Consider the following 27,343-nt stretch of genomic DNA (forward strand, 5'->3'; position numbering starts at 1 on the left):
ATGCACACTTGCCTCCAAGCTGTGTAGTCGACTCTGGGTTTGAATCTTGGCCCAGCTATACACTGTCATCTCAGTGTTTTGCAGGCAGGGTGAGACATCAATGTGCCATCCCTCGGATGGATGTTGAAAGGGCTTCCAGTCTGCTGGCATTCGTTGGACGTTAAAGATCCCATGGTGTCCTTTGAAGAGTAGGACAGTTGTCGTTGACTCCATTGTCAAATTCATACCATGACCAGAAGAGGGCATTGCATCGACGGCACAGCCGCATCCTCGGCCAATGATGTTTCCCCCACAGCCTTGTGCTGCCTAAAAAAGACCCCAAAAACACTTACCCCTGTCATATTTTCCCTTCCCCCCTCTGATTCTTTCTTTCTTTCCCCTCTATTGTAATTTCTCATTTAGGCCTGTGTATTGTAAATGTCTGTTTTTTGGATGGGGAACAAGGGGGGAAGTCCAGGTGTTGTCAATTGATGCTGTATATGGAGTTGGAATATAGACCACCTTCCTCTCTCCACTTCATCTACAAATCTCTTGCATCATACATTGTATTTTAAGTAAAGCTTGGCACGTGTTTCAGGCGTCATTGTTTGGCATTGAGAATGTAAATGTTTCAATTCTCAAACAAAACCTTAATGTGCACGTTATGATGAGCGAGGGGTGCTGTTGTTGCATATATGATAGGGATTCTGTTTTTGTTGCAGTTACCATGCCATTCATGGGAAATTGGAGAGAATGCACTTATTTCATCAAACATCTTTTCAAAGTGCTGTGTTACTGCAGTGATTCCTTTTCCAGTACCAAAAGGAGCTACAATGGCTTCCAATGTAATTACAAAGATGCCACATTTCCTCCTTTGTATATATAATTGCATATCAAAAAGGATTCATTCACAAGCATATACTGTTGTGGCCGAAAAATATTGGCATCCTGGCACTTTTTTCAAATAACTCGATATTCTCTCAAAATAAGTTGAAATTGACAAAAGTATTTGGTCTCCACAATTCTTTATTTCACTTAATATTAAAGAACCTTTGTTTTTGATTCAGAACTTAATATATTCTTTTAAATCAGAAAATAAATGTCATTGACACCCTCAATTTAATATTTGGTGGCACAGCCTTTGGACAAAATAACTGCAATGAAGAGCTTCCTACACCTCTCGACTGGTAGTTTGGCCAAGCACTCTTCTTGTGCAAACTACTCCAGTTCTCCAAGATTTGAAGGGTACCTTCTCCCAACTGCTGTTTTCAGATCTCCCCACATGTGTTCAATGAGATTTAGATCTGGACTCATTGCTGGCCACTTCAAAACAGTCCAGCATTGTCTTGAACCGTTCGTGGGTGCTTTTTTGAAGTGGGTTTGGGGTCATTGTCATGCTGCATGACCTTTGATGGAGACCCAGCTTTCTGACACTGGGTTGAATATTGTACTCCAAAATGCCTTGGTAATCTGATTTAATGATGCCATGCACACATTCAAAGCACCCAGTGCTCGAGGCAGCACAGCAACCCCAAAACATCACTGAACCTCCTCCATGTTTGACTGTAGGGAAGGTGTTCTTTTCTTTGAAGTCTTTGTTTTGTTTTCTGTAAACATGGAGATGATGTGCTTTACCAAAAAGCTCTAATTTGGTCTCATCTGTCCACAGGACATTCTCCAGAAGGATTTTTTGGCTTGTTCAGGTATGTTTTGGCAAACTCCCATCAAGCTTCTCTGTCTCTCTGTCTGTCTGTCTGTCTCTCTGTCCTCCTGGGTCTCCGACCATAGAACCCCCTTTCATTGAGTTTGCGACAGATGGTGCGAGTTGAAATTGTCGTGCCTTGCGTCTGAAGGTCGGCTTGAATCTGGCAGTTAATCGAGGTGCTTTCTCCACCACTCTAACAATCCTTTGCTGCAATCTTCGATCAACTTTTCTCTTGTTGCTACGTACAGGGAGGTTGGCTCCAGTGCCATGGGCCTTAAACTTCCTGATAACATTTTGCACGGTGGACACAGGAACATCAAGGTCTCTGGAGATGGACTTGTAGCCTTGAGGTTGTCCATGCTTGGCTACAATCTTGTCTGACCTCATACAATTCTCTGGTTTTCTTTCTTTTCCCCATGCTCATTGTGGTACACACCATGACACAAAACAGCAGAATGACTCCTTTTCTCTATTCATACTGGTTAAATGAGTGATTTTTTTTATTTAAAAATATATATTGCAGGCACATTCAACTTGCCACAGATGAGTTAAATTTAAAAGTAAAGGAGAATCATCTGCTTAAAATATAATCATTTCTTGCAACTTCTAAAAGTTGCCAATAATATTGTCTAGCCCATTTTAGGATTTCTGTGTGGAATAATCTAAGATGTAGTCTTTTTAAAAAAAAAAAAATTTTTGTTTCACTGCAAAGCAAAGAAATGCATATGTGGAGACCAAAATATTTTTTTAATTTCAACAATTTTCTGGAAGAAATGTTGCATTATTTTTTTTTTAAAAGTGCAAGGGTGCCAATATTTTTGGCCACAATTGTATGTCCAGAACAATGCCCTTAACTCATGTCTGACATTGAGGCCTTCCATCCATTGTTCGGTGAGTAGAAGCAGCATGTCCAATGTGGAGTGACCTTATGGGTGATCCGTGATGAGTTTGTTGGAGAAAAGAAGGTTTTCATATCGACTACAATGATGGATTCCATGACCTTGTTGATGAGTGGAAGTGAACTGATAGGTCTGTATTCGTGGGGATGAGTTTATGGAGTGCAGTGATGTTGGTGGATTTCCAAGCAGGTGGCAGATGACTTACTGCAAATGATGGTGAAAAGAGCAGAGAGGATGTGCAAGACCAGCAGAGCAGGTTTAAGGATAAGTGAGCTGATGCCATCTGGTCCAGCAACAGTCAGGGTTGAGGGTTGACAGAACCTGCTTCACCTTTTCAGATGCAAAAGACACAGTCCAGGAGCAATTGGGTATGACAGGGAGGGAGGGGTTGAGGACACTATTTGGAAGCAAACACAGAATTGAGGAATTTGGCCTTCTTACGAGTGGAGTCGGCTGTGGTGCCATTTGAATGGTAGAAAGGGGTTGAAGGGGAGCATACACCTGAGACAGAGCACAAGGTGCCAGCAGGTTCCAGAGAAGGGAGGCAAGTTTGAAAGTTCATTCTTGAGGTTGGACATGTGTTTTCTGGCTTTTCTGACTTTCCAGAATCTGATCACCCCCTCTCTGCTGCCGAAGCAACATCACGTATCACCTCCCTGATGCGTCAACATCACCATAACACCAGGTAAGCTCTCCATGAATGATATGAACAAAACTTAGTGTGTGCATCCTTTTTAAAAAAACAAGGATTCCCTGTTTGTGTGACGATCATAAAATCACAAAAGGCAGAACCAATCTACACTAAAATATGGAAACATTCTCAGGGAACACGGTCAAGTCATAATTCTCCCCCCAACCCACCAACCCCACCCTCACCCCCCCCACCACCCTGGATCTTCATCTCAGCACCATGAGCCCAAGATTAATATGCATCTCAGTCATGGCACCATGAGCCCTGCATTGAGATGGATCTCGGTCTTGGCACCAAGAGCCCAACATTGAGATGGATCTCGGTCACAGCACAATGAGCCAACATTGAGATGGATCTCGGTCTTGGCATCAAGAGCCCTCCATTGAGATCGATCTTGGTCTCGGCACCATGAGCCCTGCATTGAGATGGATCCCAGTCTCGGCACCATGAGCCCTGCATTGAGATGGATCTCGGTCTTGGCACCATGAACCCTGCATTGAGATGCATCTCGGCACCGTGAGCCCTGCATTGAGATGGATCTCGGTCTTGGCACCATGAACCCTGCAATGAGATACATCTCGGCACCATGAGCCCTGCATTGAGATGGATCTCTGTCTTGGCACCATGAACCCTGCATTGAGATGCATCTCGGCACTGTGAGCCCTGCAATGAGATACATCTCGGTCTTGGCACCATGAGCCCTGCATTGAGATGGATCTTTGCACAATGAGCCCTGCATTGAGATGCATACCGGTCTCGGCACCATGAGCCCTGCATTGAGATAGATCTCGGCACCATGAGCCCTATGGCCTGGTGTTGACTCAGTGGTTGGTGTGTCAGTTTGGGATCCTAGAGTCCTGAGTTCAAACCCCGTCGGCCGCTGAATTCATGCACCAGGGGGTTGACTCAGGCTGTCATCCTTCCGAGGTCAGTGAAATGAGTACCAGTTCCAGTGTGTGTACTGGTAGAGTGGCACTGCATCAGCGACACAGTTGTGCTTCAAGAAAGGATAACTACCCCGGCAGCTAAGCTGCCATATGACCACCACCACCATGAGCCCTGCAATGAGATGGATCTCGACACCATGAGCCCTGCATTGAGATGGATCTCGGTCTTGGCACCAAGAGCCCTGCAATGAGGTGGATCTTTGCACAATGAGCCCGGCATTGAGATGGATCTTTGCACAATGAGCCCTGCATTGAGATGCATATCGGTCTCGGCACCATGAGCCCTGCATTGAGATAGATCTCGGCACCATGAGCCCTATAGCCTGGTATTGGCTCAGTGGTTGGTGTGTCGGTTTGGGATCCCAGCGTCCTGAGTTCAAACCCCGTCGGCCGCTGAATTCATGCACCAGGGGGTTGACTCAGCCTGTCATCCTTCCGAGGTCAGTGAAATGAGAACCAGTTCCAGTGTGTGTACTGGTGGAGTGGCAATGCATCAGCGACACAGTTGTGCTTCAAGAAAGGATAACTACCCCGGCAGCTAAGCTGCCATACGACCACCACCACCATGAGCCCTGCATTGAGATGGATCCCAGTCTTGGCACCATGAGCCCTGCAATGAGATACATCACGGCACCATGAGCCCTGCATTGAGATGCATCTCGGCACCAAGAGCCCTAGAGCCTGGTGTTTGCTCAGTGGTTAGTGTGGCGGCTTGGGATCCTAGGGTCCTGAGTTCAAGCCCTGTCGGCCGCTGAATTCATGCACCAGGGGGTTGACTCAGCCTGTCATCCTTCCGAGGTCAGTGAAATGAGTACCAGTTTCAGCGTGTGTACTGGTAGAGTGGCACTGCATCAGCAACACAGTTGTGCTTCAAGAAAGGAGAACTACCCCGGCAGCTAAGCTGCCATACGACCACCACCACCATGAGCCCTGCATTGAGATGGATCCCAGTCTTGGCACCATGAGCCCTGCAATGAGATACATCACGGCAGCATGAGCCCTGCATTGAGATGCATCTCGGCACCATGAGCCCTGCATGGAATGGATCTCGGTCTTGGCACCATGAGCCCTGCATTGAGATGGATCTTTGCACAATGAGCCCTGCATTGAGATGCATCTCGGTCTCGGCACCATGAGCCCTGCATTGAGATAGTTATCGGCACCATGAGCCCTATAGCCTGGTGTTGGCTCAGTGGTTAGTGTGGTGGCTTGGGATCCTCAGGTTCTGAGTTCAAGCCCTGTCGGCCGCTGAATTCATGCACCAGGGGGTTGACTCAGCCTGTCATCCTTCCGAGGTCAGTGAAATGAGTACCAGTTCCAGTGTGTGTACTGGTAGAGTGGCAATGCATCAGCGACACAGTTGTGCTTCAAGAAACGATAACTACGCCGGCAGCTAAGCTGCCATACGACCACCACCACCACCATGAGTCCTGTATTGAGATGGATCCCAGTCTCGGCACCATGAGCCCTGCATTGAGATGGATCCCAGTCTCGGCACCATGAGCCCTGCATTGAGATGGATCTCGGCACCATGAGCCCTGCATTGAGATGGATCCCAGTCTCAGCATCATGAGCCCTGCATTGAAATGGATCTCGGCACCATGAGCACTGAATTGAGATGGATCTCGGTCTTGGCCTCTTGGTCTACATTGACCTCAAATAATTGGCTGGTTGAATGCAGTGACCTGATATAAAAATCCTCTTCAAATTTCATTTCAATCGGATGAAAGTTGAGGATTTTTGAAATCTCACCTCAGTTGTTGACCTTTGCCCTATGTTGTCCTAAAAAAAATACTTGGCTCGTTGAATTCAGTGACCTGAAATATAAATCCTCTTCAAATTTGAATTCAATTGGATGTAAATTGAGGATTTTAGAAATACCACCTTTGTTGTTGACCTTAGGCCTATGTAGACCTTTTGGTCTACGTTGACCTCAAAAATAATTGGCTGGTTGAATTAATTGACGTGAAATATAAATCCTCTTCAAATTTCAAGTCAATTGGATGAAAATTGAGGATTTTAAAAATCCCACCTTCGTTGTTGACCTTTTGACATGAAAAACAATAGGCTTCTTTCTTATGACAAACTCTACCATGTGGTGAAGTTTCGTGAAGATCGGTTGGAAATTGTGACCTGAAGGCGACAGACAGAAGAACAAAATCGAATAACTAATATACTCGAAGAATCTTCGATTTTGCAAGTAACAAACAAACAAACAAACAAACAAACAAACGGACCTAAACGAAATTCCCTCTCCTTCGACGAGGGTAATAACAAAAACAAAGATAGCATTGTAACAAAGCATATGTTATTTGATTTTAATAAACAACAAAAATAATAATTGTAGTATCATGTGGCAATTATAATAATAACTCGCCGAAACCCAGTCACAGACGGATTCCGTTCCATGAGCCCAATATGACAACCAGTGGCGGCTCTTGTAAGAGCCGGATCCCAGTCGATGTACTCCATGGCCTTACCTAATGAGGCCTACAAAACGTCCTTGTACACGACATTTTGGTGTACACTACTCATTGTGAAGAAGTCCCCTGATTTGTGCACGTGTCTACTTTGACGTACAAATACCGTGTCAAAACTTCTCAGGTCACAGTACCGAGAAAAACGTGACGCGACCGCCAGGAGGAGCACAAAATTGGTCCTTCAGTATTAATGTAGAGATAATGAACGTATAATCCCTGCGCTGGCCCCAAGCACAGCTTGGTTTTTGGTTGGTTTTGGAGCTACAAACTACGACTGCCACCCAATGTACACTGAGGTAGTTTGGGCTCGAGAGCACATTGTCCTTTGAAGTGTGGTGGTGGAGAAATATACTACCTGCTAGACAGCAGTAAAAACATTTGTATCATAGTTTTTGTCACCTGCAAAGAATATTTGGACCTCATGGGGTTCTGCTGCTTCTTTGTTCTCGAGATTGTTCACAACCTGCCTTGGAACCAGGGCCGGATTTACTTGCTTGTGGGCCCTAGGCCAAACCTTATCAGTGCCCCCCCCCAAAAAAGAAATTACAGATGTGTGTATATATATATATATATATATATATATATATATATATATATATATATATATATATATATATATATATATCGTAATATTGCAATGTAAAAAAAAAAGAATTACAACATAATGTAACACATCAATAATTTTTAATCAAATTAGTTCCATATCAAGTACATCAAAGTAAATCAAGTTCCATATCATGTACATCTTACACCTACAGTAGGAATAATGGAAAAATACAATGAAACTGAAGCATAATATATTTTGCAAGCACAACTATGTGAAGTACTATTTGCAACTATTGTATTTGCAAGCAAGCACACTGGTACCAGGCTCTGAATCTTCTTTTGGTTTTGGTTTTAAAAAGGTTGTCAGCTTTGGAAGTGATTGGAGTTGTGCAGCTTTGGTTTATTTTAACTTTCTCTTTTGTGAGCCACTCATATATTTCTTCTTGGACGACATAATTAATCTATCTCATGAGAATCCCCAAGATTCCAAGAATAATCTGTAAGCATAAAGTAATAATAAATTAGTTCAAGTCTAGTAAAAGATACCAATAGCACAAAATAAGAACACAAAAACACATGTAATACAACAATGAAGTCCACTATATACAACATGTAATGTATATAATCTACAGATAGATAGATATATGGTTGGAAACGGGCATTTTAAAATGTACTGTTATATTTTTCGTTACCTTATTTTATTTTATTCATTTTACTATAGGGCCAACTTGTCTACTCCTTGGCCGATCAGAGAACCCACAAGTCCCCAGTAGGCCCTAGGCCAATGGCCTATGTTGCCTATTGGAAAATCCAGCCCTGCTTGGAACTATTGCTTTCAGATGAATATTGTTCATGGTGACCTCAAGGTAAGATATTGCCAAGTCGACATGCAGAACTGGCAGTGGCATTTTATCTTCGAGCTTTGATGCCCCTTCCATAAGTCATGCGCACCTCCATTCTTGCAGGAACCTTTCTGACGATGCCAAAAACAACTTCACTGTTCATGCATTTGCCATCCAGTGTTCTCCCTGTTACCAACCTAGGATATGCACTGCGAAGCTGTGATGACCATCAGTGGTGTTTAGCTTGAAAAATTAAAAAAAAAATAGCCTTAAACACTTTCGGAATAAAAGAGCGGTGCAATTAGATTCCCTCCTTCACAAGAATATCCAGCTTGGATCAAGCAAAGAACACTCTCCACGCTTGTCCACATCGCGTCCACGTTCAGGGTCGTGAGGGCGAAAACCTCGCGCAGACAGCCGACGTCAAGTTCAAGACAATAATAAAGACATCAGGGTCTCACCGTCTGCTTGTTGCAGTCACGTGAAGCCACTGTTGCCTTCGGAGGGCTCTGGACACCGCGCACGTAATGCTTGCAACACAGTCCCGGACGAAGACCGCTGGGTGGACGAAACATCAGACCTGAGCCTTGTACTCGCTGGGGTACTTCTCAAGAAGAGTCGACATTGTTCTGGGATGATGTAAGGAGGGGGTGCTGCATCAAGGAGCATGCTGTGTTTTGTCGGGGCGGGGGGGGGGGGATGTTAACAGGACAAAAATGACGATGTCGCCGTGCATGTGAAAGTTGTGATGTCGTACGTACAAGAACCACAATGTTTTTTTTGTTGTGTTATTCTGTAACCCAATAACTAGGAACTCTGTCCTCGTGTGTTACGAATCAGCTCCAAAACAGCTCGGTTTTTTTCTCAGTGATTCCACCGATATCAGTGGTTCCACTGGTTGCTGACGGCTCTGCGATTGACTCCACTCGATTTTTTTTTTTTAAAAATCTGTGCGGTTCGAGCTGCGTAGCTTGTTTATTTGAGCATATACAATCCCTGTTCATACCTCAATCGCAGCATGCGAGGAAAAAATAACCGCCGGTGCCACAATTAGAGGATGAGTCGCTGCTGGAGCAAAACGATGGGATAAATTTAGTCCCGAGTAATGGCAGACACCTTCGGTTCAGAGTCTCACGTGAGATGTTTTTCAAATGTCTCTGTGCGTTTCTCGTGACTGTGATTCCAAAACGATGGAGATATCAAGGAAATATGCAGTTATTGATTCACAACCTTTTATTGGACTTGGACACAGTGTAATGTCCCTCTGCCTTTGACAGCGAACACAGTTCAGAGCCTGTCGCTCACTCTTGATATTTTACAAACTCGAGGTTCATGAAGGAGCTAGGTGAGGGTGGGTGGGAGGAATAACCATGGGGCTACAATCAGACAGGCTTGATTTCACCTTCAAACATGTCACAGAAACCAAGAGGTTCGCACTGATGAGTGCCAAATTTGAGGTGTGCAGAGTGAGTGAGTGGAACAAGCACACACACACACAGGTAGTGACAGAATGAAGAAATGAGATTTGGAAGAAGAAAAGTGAAAGAGAGAAATGGAGTCACACCGTCCACACCAGGTGCACACAACACCATCGAGAGATTAGGGGGTTAGAAAAGACAACAAATTGTGAACAAAAAAACGAGTAAGATCTCTCGACAAGATCGATTGATTGATTGTGTGCTCTGCCTGAAGGCAGATCCTTGGCTGCTTGGCAAGGGTGACGTGGGTGGTTTGCCATTGCCTTCCCAGGTAGTCCAGCGGAAATGTGAAGAAGCATGTTGTGGCGTCATTATGAAGTTTTTTTTTTTGGTTGATTCATCATCTCTGAGCTATCCTGAATCAGAATCAGCCGAGTGCCAGACTCGCACCCTTGAGGAATTTTTTTTGGAGGCGAAAAACAAAATGGTCACTACCGACTTTCGATAAATTCTGTTTTGGGCTTTATCTTCACTTCGAATGCACTTACAAAAATAATTTTGGTGCCTACTACTATGTTTCCTGCAACAGACAAGGTAAACGTTGATGATTCTCTCAAGATTGGACAACAACAGATGGCAGAATTTGAATCTGGATGGCCAAGCTTCAACAAGGCACTAACCAAGAAAGTGACCCTGATGACTTCGACCAAAAAGAGCATCAAGCTGGATGGAAGGCCAGTATATGATACCGAATTGATCTACACCCGAGTCATACGTCTCCAACAATTCAGGGATATTGATATCAATGATGTCCTCTCTTATGAACTGTCCCCATCCCACCAGCCTCCTTGTTTGATGAGAGTGGTGCGATGCGGGCTCAGTCGAAAGCAATCCTGAAGATGAAACTCCAAGTTGAGCAATCAAGTCGAATCCAAGGTGTTCTAGATGCTGTCATCATCGATCGATGCGCCATGTTATGGACTGTACATTGGCCCACAAATGGTACAGTTGAGAATTATGTGATCAAATTCATGGGAACCATCAAATACCACCTGGAGTGTTGTGACGTATACCTGATTTTCGACAGGTACATCAAAATCAGCACGAAACAAATGACGAGATCCAGTCGCAGGTTCATGATTCAAGTCGAAAACATCAACTCAACTTACACACAACACTTCCAGCACAAAAAGTGGTCCTAAATGTAGCCTCCAACAAAGTACAACTGATCGATTTGATCTGTCAGTATCTGATGACCCACATTATGGACAACCAGACCAAACTGGTGATCACCAGAAAACATCCTACACCAGTACAAGTATGAAACAATTCCACTCTCCAGAGACAGGATCTGAAAACACACCATGAAGAAGCAGATGTCATCATCCTCCATCACTTAGTTAGAATTATGTCAGGTGTCAGTAGTCACTCGCACATCAAAGTGGTCTGCGACGATACAGGTGTCTTTGTCCTGTTGATTCATTTCTACCTCGAGGAAAAGATGACTGTGGATGTCAGCATGGAGAGTCCGTGTACTGGGAGGGCGAACGTAGACATTCGCCAAACAGCACTGAAATACAAAAGCATCACCAAATATCTGCCTGCTGTACATGCTCTGACCGGATGCGATACTGTGTCGTATTTGTTTGCCATTGGAAAGGCTACAGCGCTGAAGGTACTAATGGGCGGACATCATCCCACCTTACTTGGTCAACTGGAAGCAGACAAGGAAAAGATGATATCTGAGGCAACTACCTTCATTGCTGCCTGTTATGGTTCCAAAGTCGAAGGTGATATGTCCACACACCGGTATCAGTTGTGGAAGTCTAACATGGCCAACTCCAAGATTACCTCTGCTCCGAAATTGAAGTCGTTGCCCCCATCGCATGATGCCTTTGTTCAACATGTACATCGCGCTCATCATCAAGCCATTATATGGAAATCGGCCACTCAGTCAGACCCTCCGAACTTGGATCCCATTAAGTATGGATGGCAAGAAGGTGAGGACGGTGCGACGTTGTGTCCAACCACACTTCCACCTGATGTGTCTGCTGCACCAGTCACTATTCTGCAGCTGATCAAGTGTGGATGCTCCACCAGCCGACCATGTTCCACCGGGAGGTGTGGTTGTGTGGCAGCACAGATGTCATGTTCGATGTTTTGCAGTTGTAATGCTGGATCAGACTGTTGTAATGAACAGACAAGGGCAGTAGCTGCTAATCACGATGACTATGACGAAGATTGAACTTAATGTAGAACATTGCATCCTTAACCTAGTTAATATTTGTTTGCCTAAGAATAAAAGGTAATTTCAAAATCAAATACATGTACATACTTACTTTAAGACATAACCCAAAGTCATAGTCAACTATCCACATGTATCCGGATATATTTGTGTAAAAATCGTATTCCAATATAATCATCAATTCATTGATCATTGCAGTTAAGTTACTTCAGCTGTCATTGACTATTACTAGTGCAGGCCCGTATGTGCGTGGCCATGCGTGGAAAAAAAAAACTTTCAAACCACGTGCCAGAAACAACAACCACACAGGTCGATCCTTCGCTCTCGCGTGCCCGTACTGCGTGCCCATACGTGCGTGGCCGTACGTGCAAAAAAAAAGAAGAGGAATTTTGATGTCATAGCACCGTGTCCTGTCATTGGTTTGGTAAATAAATGGCCATAACTTGGGAACCACTTATCCGATTAATATCAAACCTTGAAAAGGCACATCCACAGGGCCCCAGCAATATACCTGGCAAGTTTCAATTAGATCGGACCAGTGGTTGTCGAGAAACAGCAGTCACAGACACACAGACAGACACACACACAGAGATTGCTGGAATTATAGATAGATTGTACGTAGTATTAATATTTGAGGGTTCATAAAATTCAATTTCTTACTCGAAGTGATCAGTGGAACTGCAAAATAGCCATTTTTCATATTAAAATGGTGGCCATCTTGAAAATATGACACAGGTCTTATATATATACACCTTCAATTTTATCATTATCGGATTCCTTGACCATGAAAACATAGTAGTAGACACCAAAATTGTGTGTGTAAGTGCAATAGACGTGAAGATTTCGCCCAAAACAGAATTTATCGAAAGTCGGTGGCGGCCATTTTGTTTTTCGCCTCCAAAAAAAATTCCTCAAGGGTGCGAGTCTGGCACCCAGCTGATTCTGATTCAGGATAGCTCAGAGATGATGAATCAACCAAAAAACCTCATAATGACGCTAAAGCACGCTTTGCCCTGAAATGGCTGTTTGGCATCCAGACTAAGTGTGGGTACCTCTTGGTCATCCTGCCAGCCCCTTGAGGACATGTGGATGGGGAAAGTTTTTCGTTGCAATCGAAAGGAACAGGAAAGAAGGAATTTAGAGAGAATAGAGAAGGAATAAAAGAGGGATACATTAAAATGGGAGCCGTAAGTGAAGGAGTTATATTTTTACAACTCTTCATTTCTTTTAACGCAAGTAATGTGCCATTTAAAACATGCACGTGCAAACATACATGTGATGGGGGCACAGAAATGAATGCACGGGGGGGGGGGAATGGGGGTTATTCTCGAACCCCATGACAAATACACAGAAACAGCAACTTAAAATGAACACAGTATTTAATGACAATAGGAATACTTACAAGGGTAATTATAAATGTAATAATTATAAATAGGCAAGGTAAATTAAAGTCCAAGTCGAGGCGCCTCTACACACGAACTTAAATACAAACAAGGGGGAACAAAATAAAATAAAATCCCTGCTGTATTCTGGCACTTAGCTTTGTTCAGAGATGGTCTTTGTGGAAAGTGGAATTGAGGCGTTTCTAGTTCCACGTGTTGACACGCGCAAAATGGCACCAAGTCGCTTCTCTCGCAGTGGGATAAACGTACGTCAGGCAATTTGTGAACGGTATTCAACACCACGGCTCAGAGACCCCATGCAGCTGCTTCGTGCGTCGATCCTCTTCATCGACCCGCTATTTGACATACACTAGGCTTGGGGTCCATTCCTCACGACCCAACCAAGATCCAAAGGCCAGCGTCTTGCTTCACCACGTGAGCCGAATCGCCTCAGCACGAATACAAGAATTGTGCCGTCTTCTTCATGCGTCAAATCCTTAGCCAGCCATAAAGCCCTGTTCTTACAAGCCATCTCCGAGACATTCTCTCTTTCTCTCTTTCTCTCTTTCTCTCTTTCTCTCTTTCTCTCTTTCTCTCTTTCTCTCTTTCTCTCTTTCTCTCTTTCTCTCTCTCTCTCTCTCTCTCTCTCTCTCTCTCTCTCTCTCTCTCTCTCTCTCTCTCTCTCTCTCTCTCTCTCTCTCTCTCTCTCTCTCTCTCTTGCATGCGCCCTTCAATCCGCGCTCGTGCGTTCCTTCCCCACACTCTCAACTCTCCATCCTATTTGATCTGCTGGCTCCCATGCCCTCTTCCTCTTCATGTGTCTCATGTCACGCCCATCAATCTTCTGCCTCTGGGGCGTGGTCTGCTCGCACGAATCCTGGGAAGGCAGGGCTTCTGCCTGCTTGTAGTTGTTTCAGGGACATGTTCACCACCTTTATTGCCAATCTTGGAATACAAAACGTAAGGAAAGTTCACAGGGGGGCGATTACATACCGGGGCAATTAGTCTTAAACTCTACCTAATTAACAAGTCACTACCCCCCTCCCCCCCATGTGGTGACAAGTAACACTTAAGCTCACAATTTCCCTACTTAATTACATCAAGATGTATCCTACATGTCCACAGACCAAGCAACTCCATTCAACCCTAACTTTTCCATTAAATTCCTCTATCTACACCCACAAACATAACATAGCTCCCCCGCCCCCTGCAACCGTAGCTCCTGCAAGGTTCAATGCAGGTGTTACCATTCCGGCCTTACCACTTACCGACTCACACGTAAGTAGCCTATCAAATAAATTAGGTGGGTTAGTGGGAAGCGTGCCGTAGCTAACTTACCTATTCTCCTTAACATTCTGCACCCTTTAAACACAACTCAAATATTTGCAAAACTCTTGGATCCTCGCTCCTAACTCCTGGGGCAGGTAGAAAATATCAGAGACACACACAAAAACCTACTATAAGACAACCAAAAAAAAAAAAACATTTATATAACGCCCTTCTAAAAACTGCATTTATTTGTGGAAGCCATAATACCCAACGTTACCTGTGGAGCCATCCAAATTTACCTTTTTCAAATTTCCACGAGCCCTGTCTCTCTGGTCCAGGTTAGTGAAGTGGATCCAGTGAACCTTCCCTCACTCACTCACACACATAAATCCAATATCAATCACTCATTCCAACCCTGCAAGACCATGGCTGAAATGTTATTACATGCATGTGTGTCCTCAACTTGGCAGTGGGGAGGAACTATGCAACAAAAATGGTTGGGGCACTTCCGGTTGTGATGTCCGCAGTCCAAAAACAAGTCACTCGACTTACGACTTACTTGCCTCCCCCACGCCCACCCCTCCAGCTATTCGGTCCCTGTCAGCCAAACAGCTCTTTTGATGTACGCCTCGCTGGGGAGGGTCTCCTCTATCCAAGCTCTCATGCAGCCTCATACAGGTCACCAGGGGTTTCCTTATCGCTGGTTGTCCAAATCAGAACCTCCTCTCTGACGGGTCTCCATTTCTCCACACATCCAGGCTCTCTCACAGCCTCAGACACTACCAGCTGCCAGGGACAAATTTCCTCAGCGGGGCCGCAGTCACCGCTCCTCCCGAGCTTGATCCATTTCTGCGGACCCACATATCTTCCCCACCCACACAGTCCAACATCTCATTTCCTCCCCCACTGTCAATCAATTCTCAAACAATGCAATGCAAAATGGTGATCATGTTCCTATACTGCCATGGCCTGCTTACATGTTATAATTCGCATTCATTCTCAAAACAATTCAATTCGTTCCACATTACAGACATCAACACCGCCAGACAGTTCTGGTTTCCAACCCAATCCCTTTACCGACCATTGAGTCACTCTTGCCCGCTCCCATCCTAATTACCCATGTCCCAATTTCAAGCAAAACTGAACCCTTGGGACAGGAAGCATCAAGGTACTGAACCCTTGGGACAGTAACCCTAAGAGGAAGTCGTCGCAGGTTGGTCGGATCTAAAAGTGTCATCCACCCATTCTAAATTTTGTTCGCACCTTTTTCATCCACCCCTGTGGATTCGTTGCTTTCAATCTCCCTGTATCCCATGCTGTTGTTTTTTTCATTTTTATTATTATTATTGTTATTATTATTATTATTATTTTTAATTTGCCTATTATTCAAAAATTTTGTAAATCGCCCTAGCTAATGTTTCAGTGTAGTTGTGGACTTCAAGCACACCCTCGATGAGGTGTCAAATAATCAAATCAGCCACAGGAACTGTCCACAAACATTCTTGCGAGAGGCAGCAGATTTGATGCCTGCACCACCCTCCAGGATCTGGTTGGCACAAATTTCTCTCATCCACTCCCAGAGCCTGCATGCTCATGTTGGTGGTGGTCTGGCTCCAGTGTCTGGGAGACCGAGATTTCTCACATCCTGTGTCTTGTCAGCTAAGAGTTTTGCAAGAGCTGGAGTTCTACATTCTGCTGTGATCGTTTGTCAAGTTCTGACTTTCTTCCTGCTGACGTCTTTTCAAGCTCTGTCAATCTCTGAGCTTCACTCTTGAATGACTGAAATTCAGCACATAATGCTCTATTCTCCTGGTGTAAACTCTCTCCATACAGGCAAACAGCTCCACTTCCAGCCGAAAGACGGCATCAATGCCACTCTCTCCCACAGCGCCAAGCTCCCCATCCGTCACTACCAAGCAGATGGAAAAATCGGCCACCCAATGTAGCAGTCAACTTTATTTGTGTTCAACATGATGTAGATGGCCACAAGCCAACCACAATGGTCGTGACAGTGGTTTCACACGTGACCAAACTCCCCCAGCCGAGCAACCGGAAGTGAGGAATCCTGCGGAACATTGTAGTGTTCACCACAGAAAAGTTTGTGGAGCAAATTGCAGAACTTCCAAATGAGAATGGAGTTTCTGGAAAAGGAGAAAGTGTCTGCTACATTCCAGACGGTGTTGGCACCTTGTGTTGCCCAATATGGAAATGCAGACATGTTTCTCTTCAAAGCCTGCACCTGACTCACTCTGGCCTAATTCAAGATAAGCCTCCCACTCAACCAATAGGAAGCTCCCGTTGCTGCAACTCTCCTCCACTACATATTCAGCTGCTCCTGTAATGTCTCATCCATCCTTTCCTGTCATTTGTGGCTCCTACAAGCCTTTATCAAGCAGTACCAGGTCTTGCTCCATCACATGGATTTCCATCTTTTGCACTAAACCACCACCCTGGCATTTCCAAAATTCCAATTCCTATTCCCGCCATTGCACCATGGCGTCTACACAGGTGCGAAAGCACTCCACGCACTTAGTTACTTCGTTAACTCTTTGATTTGTTAACCCAATTTCTTCCTTCAACTTTTCTCTCTTTCCTTTAACCGTTTTCATCATTTCTTTGTGTCTCGCCTTACATACCTCCTTTATGGTGCCCAATTCTCCCTTTGTTTCCTCCTGATCTTTATTTAATTCCTTCATTCCTTGTCTGAGTCTATCTACTTCTCGCTTAATCGCTGTTATATTGTTTGTCACTTCATCCTTATCCATCTTCATCGTGGTCTAAACACCTTCCACATTCTCCTTCACCACGTTCATTTCCTCAAGTACCGTTTTGATTTTGTTTGCCATCCTCTGGTCCATCCTTTGTGTATCGTCCTTTACCTCCGCCAGCCCGACGTCCAGGCTTTGTTGCCCGACCTTTATCTTTTCCAGCTCCACCTTCAGCTCCTCCCTGCTTCCATCGCCCATCACTCGCATGTCCTCAGCCAGTTTTGCATATTCCCATCCATCCCCGTTCATCACTCCTCTGTTGGTTTTGTCCTGTTTGCATATTTCTGTTCGTTTCAACCATTTTTGTTTGCATATCACATCTCATTTTATCCTTCAATGTTTGCATAAACCCATTTTGTTGGTCCATCATTTGTTTCATTTCCCACATTTGATTCATGTCCAATGGCTTTGGTGAAGCCGATCTGCGACGATTGGGTGTGGATTCCAGGGGAATCCTCCGTGAGGAAAATTTGCTGGTGTGGGCTCTCACTAGGGATGGGGGAAGCGTTTACCCTATGCTTATCGACCAGCTCTACACTCGACTCGCTTCCTTCATATATACTGTTGTGGTGCCGGGTTTGGTGGCAAGGACGACCGCTAGACGGAGCAGTCGGGCCGTCTCCCACCGAACACCGGAATTGAAAGGTCGTCACCCCGGATAATTCCGGAGTCGACATGTTGCTTAAAGGACCGTGGTCGCCAATATTTTGACGGCGTGAGGTAGGGTCCACTTGTCTATTCCAATTTACCAAAGTACTCATGCCATCTAACGACCGGGGAAGCCACACCCTTGGCCGGCTTTGACTGAACCGAGTCGCTGTTACCGATTCGGGTCCGGCGTAACCGAGCGGAAATTACCAAAGCCGCGCCGGTCCAAATGACAATTTACGACACAGACGGCCTCACTATTTCTCAAGCCCGCACCGTGCTGGGTCAATGATGGAAACGACAGGCAACGAGCTGGTACATTTAACAGGGGTATATTTATAATCGGGAGGGAGACACAGAGCAGACTTAATCACGAATATGCAGGAAAATGTACAATGAGCAATCAACACTCATACAATTTCTACTTATAGGAAGGCGCCACCACAGACACACACACACCAAAAGAAAATGGACCCGGATTGTCTTTATTTCAACCCTCGCAGCCAAGGGGATAGACAGGCTGGAGGTCAGAGTTTGGTCGGTACCTGGCCGCCTCGTTCGGGTTGGCCCGCGACTCCAGGTGTGAAAACTCGGGGTCGTCGGCGAGCCCAGACACAGTATAGCGGGATCCAGGTGGGGGCCAGGGTCGCTCCTCACAGAGGGCCAGCGGAGATTCCTGGCTCGGACTCCGGGTTATTGCTCGACAAAATGAGAGATGGAAGTCGACGGCTATGGAATAGTCAGAGGACCAGCTTGAGACACGGCAACGACGACCACCGACGCACACCAAGATCAATGCGACCCCTTTCTTCTCCGAAAATTCCAACTCAACTCCAGCGAACACAAAGGGAAGCCCGGCGATTCTTATCCCTCCCCCAGGCGGGGTGGGGTCATCGGTCCTCTGAGGTAATCTTTTCTCCAATTGGACAGGGTTTCATGGGGTGATATCTGTCCCCCTCTGATTGGACAGGGGAAAACCCTGCCTTTCTGGGGCGGAGTCGGAGCTCTGAGGTAATCTTTGCCCTGATTGGACAGGGGGGAACCCCCTCCTTTCCTGGGCGGAGTCTGTGTTCTGAGGTGAGGAAACTTCCGCCCACGACCGTGGTCGAACACACGTGGGCAATGGCGTCGATGGTGCGAAGAAGTGAAGGATTGATTTGTTGGCGTTGGGTATTGCAAAAATCTAACTAGAAAGAAACTTCGCAGCGCACACATGTAATTCCCTTTAGACATAGGGAGGAATCTAACTATACACATACTTACTGAAATAACTAAGCTTAGGGACTACTGTCTGTTTGTGTGCAAATGGCTTCCAGATTTGTAACTATACTACCTTTCCTCCGAACTGCCGTTTTGAGCTCTTCTGCCATTCTGACCACACGTTTAACCTCCCCAGAAAAAAAAATTATCTCCCTAAAATTTCCATGCGTTCTTTTCTCCCGACACCAATAGTATGATCAACAATTTCATGTCGCCTCTGAAATGTTGATCAAAGTTCGAATCCCACTACCTGATCAGCAAATGTCACGGCGCTGGCGACAAAGGTTAATCCCCCCGACCCAAATTGTGGTGACGGGCAGTTGACACCGCCAGCCACGATGGTCAAGCGGTTTTTCTGTTGATCCTTGGAGATTATCATATGCGTGGGAAGGGCATGGGGCAATGGCGGTGCGACGGCAGGGGAGGGGGCACAGAAATGGAGGCACTGGGGGGAGGGGGGTTATTCTCAAACCCCACGACAAACACACGGAAACAGCAACTGAAAATGAACACGGTATTGAATAACAGTAGGAATATTTACAAGGGTAATTATAAATGCAATAATTATAAATAAGTGAGGTAAATTAAAGTCAAAGTCGAGGCACCTCTACACACGGACTAAAATACAGACAAAGGGAAACAAAATAAAAGAAAACCCCTGCTTTACTCTGGTACTTAGCTTGGCCCATAGATGGTCTTTGTGGAACTTGGAATTGAGGTGTTTCTCTTTCCACGTGTAGATGTGCGCAAAATTGCACCAAGTCGCTTCTCTCGCAGTGGGACAAACATACGTCGGGCAATTCATGAGCGGTATTCAACACCAAGGCTTTGAGACCCCGTGCAGCTGCTTCATGCATCGATCGTCCTCACCGACCTGCTATTTGACATACACAAGGCTCGGGGTCCGTTCCCCATGACCCAACCAAGAGCCAAAGGCCAGCGTCTTGCTTCACCACGCGAGCCCAATTGCTTCAGCACGAATACAAGAATCGTGCCGTCTTCTTCATGCGTCGAAGGAAAGCCAGCCGTAAAGCTCTGTTCTTTCAGGCCATCTCCTAGCTACGTTCCCTCTCAACCGCGTGCGTCCCTCACTCCGCACTTGTGCATTCATTCCCCTAACTCTCAACTCTCCGTCCTATTTGATCTGCTGGCTTCCACATCCTCTTCCTCTTCATGTGTCTCATGTCACGCCCATCAATCCTACGCCCCCGGGGTGTGGCCTGCTCGCATTAAACCCGGGAAGGCAGGGCTTCTGCCCACTTGTAGTTGTTTTAGGGACGTGTTCCCCACTTTTATTGCCAATCTTGGAATACAAAACGTAGGGAAAGTTCATAGGGGGCAATTACATACTGGGGCAATTAGTCTTAAACCCTATATAATTAACACAGCAGCACACCCCGTTTGGTGACAAGTAACACTTAAGCTCACAGTTTCCCTACTTAATTACATCGAGATGTCTCCTACATGTCCACGGACGAAACAACTCCATTCAATCCTAACTTTCCTATTATATTCCTCAATCTACACCCCATAACCGTACTAAGTGTATATATATATATATATATATATATATATATATATATATATATATATATATATATATATATATATATATATAGATATTGTTGTGGTTCTCCACCCGTTCGGCATGCGGACGACCGCCTCAGCCCAATTGCGGCCGCTCGTGCCCACCGAACGAGCAATCCAGTCGTAGCTTTCCGGATCAACGCCAAAATCCAGCTACGGGTGTTTTTAACACACCATAGACCAGCCAACTCTTCTGTCCTTCGCAAGCTCCAGCGAATCCTCTCGCGCTTCCAAACACCTGCTGGTGAGACGAGGCGCTGACCCTTCCCATCGATAGGTCGTTATCTCGAAGAACCACCTCCAAGGAGCCGCACCAAGCCGGGGACCAAGCGGAGAACAAAGAGCTCCACGAACCAAGAAGAGCCAGCCGAGCAACCAGCTCAACTCTCTTCCGATGAACAAAGCCTCTCACAACACGAACCAAGAGCAAGAAGCCACCACCAGCAGCTCGAGCCGAGCAACGAGCTCAACCCTCTGCCGATGAACAAAGCGAGGACCAAGAACTCCGAGCCGAGCATAACCCGAAGGCCTGCTGAAAAGCCAAGCCGAAGCAAAAAGCTTTCAAAAAGCCTCAACCCTAACCCGAGCCAAGCAGAAGCCGAAGCTCTACTGAACAACCAAAGAGAATCTCTTCCTTATCCTCCTCCGCCCCCTCCCCCACTCCCACCGTGACTCATGCCCTGGTGCTTCATCCCCCCGCTCAACCATGGGTGGGAGGGAGTTGTTTACATCCCGTGATTCAGGACGGGAGGGCTCTTCTTCCTCTTCGCAGAAGAGGGGGAGGGGCGTCTTCCTTTGTGTTGTGATCGCTCACTAACTATTTATTATTAATTAAATCGTGAATATTAATTATTAATTAAATCACAGCGCATCTAATCGATTTCTGCCCATTAAACAATGGAAGGTGAACTATCTAGGGAACAAGCACTCATCGACATAACTGACTAAAGGAACCTGAATGTTGTGTGCAATCGAATTCCCAAATTCGTAACAATATATATATATATATATATATATATATATATATATATATATATATATATATATATATATATATATATATATATATATATATATATATATATCTGCTAGATGACCGTGAACCCGTTGTGACAGCGGTTGATGGAAAAAAAATCATTTCAAGACAAAAAAGATAGCTCCAGCGAACTATATCGCTGAGGTTGTTTGCATCAATCAAATAATCCTGAAGAGTACTTGACTAAATCGGGAATTGATTTTTAAATAAATTTTTCGTTGCCCGATTTGAACGAAACTTGATACTGCACATCGCAGGCGAATGGTGAGTAAGGTGGCTGTAAAATTTTTGCACTTCCCTGTACCCTTTTGGTTGTATTTCAGGAACATACAAGATGAGAGTTTTAGTAATATACTAGACAACCCGTGAACCGTTGGGTTGCCGTTGTGACAGCGTTTGACAAAAAAAATCATAAAAAAAAAGATGGCTCCAGCGAACTATACCACTGATGTTGTTTGCATTGATCAAATAATACCGAAGAGTACTTCACTGAATCGGGAATTTGATTTTTTAATAATTTTTTCGTAGCCCGATTTGAATGAAACTTGATACTGCACACCACAGGATAATGGTGAGTAAGGTGGGCCGAAAGTTTTTGCACTATCGTGTACAGTTTTGGCTGTATTTTGGGAACATACATACATACATATATACAATATACATACATATATACAAGATGAGAGTTTTAGTAATATATGTAAGATAGATAGAAGATATATAATATATATGTGCTCTCACAGTCAGTGCAATATTTGGCACTGCAGAGCCTTTGCTCGCTCCAAGAAGTCTGGGGTGTATGAACTCATGGTCAGCAGATTTTATGATGTTAATGTGTTCATCATTTGTGATAACTTTTTTGGGGTGGTTAACTTTAAAAAAATTTCCTGTGGCCATTGGCAATGTCGGTCGGTGTCGCAGGCAACATGTTGCCCGCCGGTTAGGGACTACTGATATATACCATAAGAAATACGCGTAGCACCACGCCATCGAATGCATCGTCAGCAGGATGGCCATTAAGTGTTATAACAAAGGGAATTAGAGTTTCCAGGAAGAAAACGATTTGCACTGTATGAATCAAACTTTTATAATGTGTGAAAAAACAACGATTTTTCTCAATTATTTTTCCTCAACAGTCAATCCACGAGGAAAAGTGTAATTTATGGCATTGGTCTAAAAGGCTGTTTGAGCTCGTGGGCTCTTGCTGTTGGATGTGAAGCTGTTTCGCCCCCCCCCCCCTCCCTTATGGTGCTTTTCATAGACTAATGGACTTTGTGAAAAATGTAGTGAAAGTGATGTGGCCAGGGAGGAGTTGGTTTGGAAGTGGGGGATGGGAATGGGTTTGGGGGTGGGGGGGGGTGTTCAGCCAGCAGAGAAATGCCAGGCCCATAGGAAAACTGTTATAGCTCGATCTCACACTATCGCTTTCTTTTTTCTCTCCTCTCCACCCACTTTATTATTTTCTCTTTTGCAATTCTGCCTCCTGTCCTCCAGACTATTTTTACCCAATGACATTGAAAGAACACAATTATTTCATCCTACAAAAAAAAATTCTCCCACCCATTAGCTGTAAACCCAGTGTTGTCATGTTTCCCACCCATATCTGAGATGAATAGAGATTTAGAGACGGGTTTCTCAGTGTCACATTGTACAGAGTGTTACAATACAAGGGGACACTGTGAGCCGAAGGGAAAGCGATTTTAGCTTGCTTGCTTTCCTGTGGTGTGGACCATGAACATGGTAGGTGCCGCTAGGTGCCGCTTCCCCCTGCCTAGCGCTGATTTTACGTGACACATTGCATTGTTAATTTCATGCCATGTTTGTAAAAACAACTTTGTCTTCAAGGTTGCTTACTTAGAATTGTCCACCAGGGCAGGAAACATACTTTGTCTTTAAAAACCGCTCACTCCTTCTCAAGGACTATCCTGAGAGTTGTCTGGAATATTCCAATATTCAATCTGTTCATGAAGCTTGACCTTTGCCTTGTTCCTCCCAGAATGCTGTTGTTTACTTCTTTCCCAACAAGCAATGTCAATACCTCTGTGGGATTGCAAGAAATATGAATAATGAACTTATCAACCTCAGGGGAATTTTTGCTCATAAGCCCCAACACAAACAACGGATAGAGCAGAGCTACGGTTTCTGGCATTAGACTTCATCAGGCATTAGACTTAAACATTCACATCCCTTTTATAATGAACTTGGATAACCTTTTTAACCTCGACACGGGTAAGTTAGCTGGAGTGCCAGCACAAAATGACCAACTCTTTTCAAGAGACACCATGTGGTATGTTTCACAGCCACAAATAAAATTGTAGAAAGGACAACTGACTTGATGTCTGAACCTGAAAAGGGAGTAGGGAGGGCAGTTTTTGTTACGTTCGATACCACAGGCAAATAAATCCATGAACACAAGCACGCTACCAGCTCAGCTGCCTTCTATCACCCGTGGATGTCTTGCATCCAAATATGAACCAGGATTGACTCTGCTTACCATCAAAGGTATAACAGCGGATTTGGCACCTTCAAGTCTACAAGTCATAGGCAGTGAGGGACCATGTCTGAGAGGCCATTGTTGTTTAGTCAAAACATTGTAAAGTGGTCGAGTTTAGCCAACCGAAGTTGTTGAAGGATTCATAACATCAATGGAGACATCTATCTCAATCCCTATGATGTCCTTGCAAGTTTTCTCTCTCGGTTATTTTGTGACAACAATCAGTCCATGGACGCTCCTGAAACTCCTGAAGTTATCATCTGAGGGCCCTTCTGCTGAGCTCAGGAAGCCAGTAGCTCGAGCCAGGGACACGACAGACCCTTCTGTCCCAGCTACTTTTGGAGTGACCGAGTGAGCCTGAAATAGCGCCTGGGGGTTGGTGACAGACTGTGAAACAAACACAATGTAAACCTTGGGTAAGTCCGTGTCCATTGGCTGCATCAAACGAGTGGTTTTATTTATTTATTAGTTATTCAGTACTTTACTGCTAAGTAAAGGTCTGTCTACATATTACAGAACAAGGGAGTTTGCGGTTAAATTGAGAAAAGGAAGCAAGGGGAGAGAATAGGAGTGAAAAGTGCGGCGAGGAAAGTTGGGGAGAATTGTGAAGAAAAATGAAGATGTTATTGTGAGATGAGATTACGCGATGAGGAGGGAAAGTTCAAGAGATAAAGCAGGATGTATCCTAACTATAACTCACAGATTGGTGTTTGTGTGTGTTTTATATTTGTGCTTTTGTGTGTTTGTGTGTGTGTTTGTATTTGTGTGTTTGTGTGTGTGTGTGTTTTGTGTTTGTGTTTGTGTGTGTCCATTTGTATTTGTGTGTGTGTGTGTGTGTTTGTATTTGTGTGTGTGTTTGTGTGTGTGTGTGTGTGTGTTTTGTGTTTGTATTTGTGTTTGTCCATTTGTATTTGTGTGTGTGTGTGTGTTTTGTGTTTGTATTTGTGTGTCCATTTGTATTTGTGTGTGTGTGTTTGTATTTGTGTGTGTGTTTGTATTTGTGTGTGTGTTTGTGTGTGTGTGTTTTGTGTTTGTCTTTGTGTTTGTCCATTTGTATTTGTGTGTGTGTGTGTTTTGTGTTTGTATTTGTGTTTGTCCATTTGTATTTGTGTGTGTGTGTATGTTTGTATTTGTGTTTGTCCATTTGTATTTGTGTGTGTGTGCATTTGTATTTGTGTGTGAGTTTGTGTGTGTGTGTGTTCTGTGTTTGTATTTGTGTTTGTCCATTTGTATTTGTGTGTGTGTGTTTTGTGTTTGTATTTGTGTGTGTCCATTTGTATTTGTGTGTGTGTTTGTGTGTGTGTGTGTGTTTTGTGTTTGTATTTGTGTTTGTCCATTTGTATTTGTGTGTGTGTGTTTTGTGTTTGTATTTGTGTGTGTCCATTTGTATTTGTGTGTGTGTTTGTATTTGTGTGTGTGTTTGTGTGTGTGTGTGTTTTGTGTTTGTATTTGTGTTTGTCCATTTGTATTTGTGTGTGTGTGTGTGTTTTGTTTTTGTATTTGTGTTTGTCCATTTGTATTTGTGTGTGTGTATGTTTGTATTTGTGTTTGTCCATTTGTATTTGTGTGTGTGTGTTTTGTGTTTGTATTTGTGTTTGTCCATTTGTATTTGTCTGTGTGTTTTGTGTTTGTATTTGTGTTTGTCCATTTGTATTTGTGTGTGTGTGTATGTTTGTATTTGTGTTTGTCCATTTGTATTTGTGTGTGTATGTTTGTATTTGTGTTTGTCCATTTGTATTTGTGTGTGTGTGTGTGTGTATGTTTGTATTTGTGTGTGTGTATATGTGTGTGTGTTTTGTGTTTGTATTTGTGTGTCCATTTGTATTTGTGTGTGTGTGTATGTGTGTATTTGTGTGTGTGTGTGTGTGTGTGTGTGTTTGTATTTGTGTGTGTCCATTTGTATTTGTGTGTGTGTGTGTGTTTGTATTTGTGTGTGTGTGTGTTTGTATTTGTGTGTGTGTGTGTGTGTGTGTTTGTATTTGTGTGTGTGTGTTTGTATTTGTGTGTGTGTGTGTGTTTGTATTTGTGTGTGTGTATGTTTGTATTTGTGTGTGTGTGTTTGTATTTGTGTGTGTGTGTGTTTGTATTTGTGTGTGTGTGTGTGTGTGTGTTTGTATTTGTGTGTGTGTGTATGTTTGTGTTTGTGTGTGTGTGTGTTTGTATTTGTGTGTGTGTTTGTGTGTGTACGTGTGTGTGTGTGTTTGTATTTGTGTGTGTGTTTGTGTGTGTACGTGTGTGTGTGTTTGTGTGTGTGTGTGTGTGTGTTGTGTGTGTGTGTGTTTGTATTTGTGTTTGTGTGTGTGTTTGTATTTGTGTGTGTGTGTGTTGTGTGTGTGTGTGTGTGTGTTTGTTTGTATTTGTGTTTGAGTGTGGATTTGTGTTTGTGTGTGTGTGTTTGTGTGTGTGTTTTTGTGGGTGTTTGTGTTTGTGTGTATGTGTGTTTGTGTTTTTTGTGTTTGTGTGTGTCCGTGCGTGTGCGTGTTTGTGTGTGCTTGTGTGTGTATTTGTTTGCCGTGCTACTCCCCCTACAGTTGTGGGCTGATTACATCCTGACTTGCTCCATCAGACCAGCATGACCCCAATTAATGTATGGGGGTGTTTTTATCTTTGCCTGTGATCTTGAGGGGGGAGGGGTTAGTGGGGGACGCAAATTCTCTATGTAAATGTGTATCATGCAGTGCCGCCTCAAGGGCGGGGGGGGGGGGTATTACAAGTCTCCACCATTTACAGAACAGTATTCCTGTGTCCACGTTTTCCAGTGCAGTGAGGTGTTTTCAATTATAAGCAGTAGGTATGTTTTTGCTTCATACACAAAACCCAGGTTACTTTTTTTGCCTATACACCGCCCAAATAAAGGTATGCATCAGAAGAACGTGTTGCATGTTTGGAACAAGATCGCCCAGAGAGCGGGTACTCTGCTGGTGGTATATAATGACGTCAAAATTCCATCATGTTGCATAATATGTAATATGGAAATCACCCTCATGATGACGACACAATATAGTTTTATGCTGAAGTGCTTATAATATGAGAAAAGCATGAAAATATATGCAACTCGAGCTCAATATACGCCCGAACAAGAAGGTATATACAGAATTGTGCTACTACATGGAAAACAGCAAACACTTTCGATGACGAATGTATGTCGCG

The 27,343-nt window shown here is 44.2% G+C and overlaps 1 protein-coding gene and 1 long non-coding RNA gene across 2 annotated transcripts in view; one reads left to right on the plus strand and one right to left on the minus strand.

Annotated features, from left to right (window-relative positions):
- Nucleotides 1-7,368: 7,368 nt before the first annotated feature.
- LOC147024473 (uncharacterized) lies at nt 7,369-8,689 on the minus strand. The gene is made up of 2 exons (XR_015059052.1): nt 8,551-8,689; nt 7,369-7,744 (listed from the first exon to the last, which is right to left on the minus strand). It is a non-coding gene; the product is annotated as an uncharacterized LOC147024473 (long non-coding RNA).
- Nucleotides 8,574-27,343, plus strand: part of LOC147024474 (uncharacterized) — a 35,282-nt gene continuing 16,512 nt past the window's right edge. Inside the window, exon 1 of the mRNA XM_085884436.1 lies at nt 8,574-8,728. The gene's annotated coding sequence lies outside the window, so the exon portion shown is untranslated. The remainder of the gene's footprint in view (nt 8,729-27,343) is intronic.

Source organism: Eptatretus burgeri, chromosome 6, assembly GCF_056783735.1.
Source record: "Eptatretus burgeri isolate ZD-2024b chromosome 6, Ebu_testis_v1, whole genome shotgun sequence".
In the NCBI taxonomy this organism is placed as follows: domain Eukaryota; kingdom Metazoa; phylum Chordata; class Myxini; order Myxiniformes; family Myxinidae; genus Eptatretus; species Eptatretus burgeri.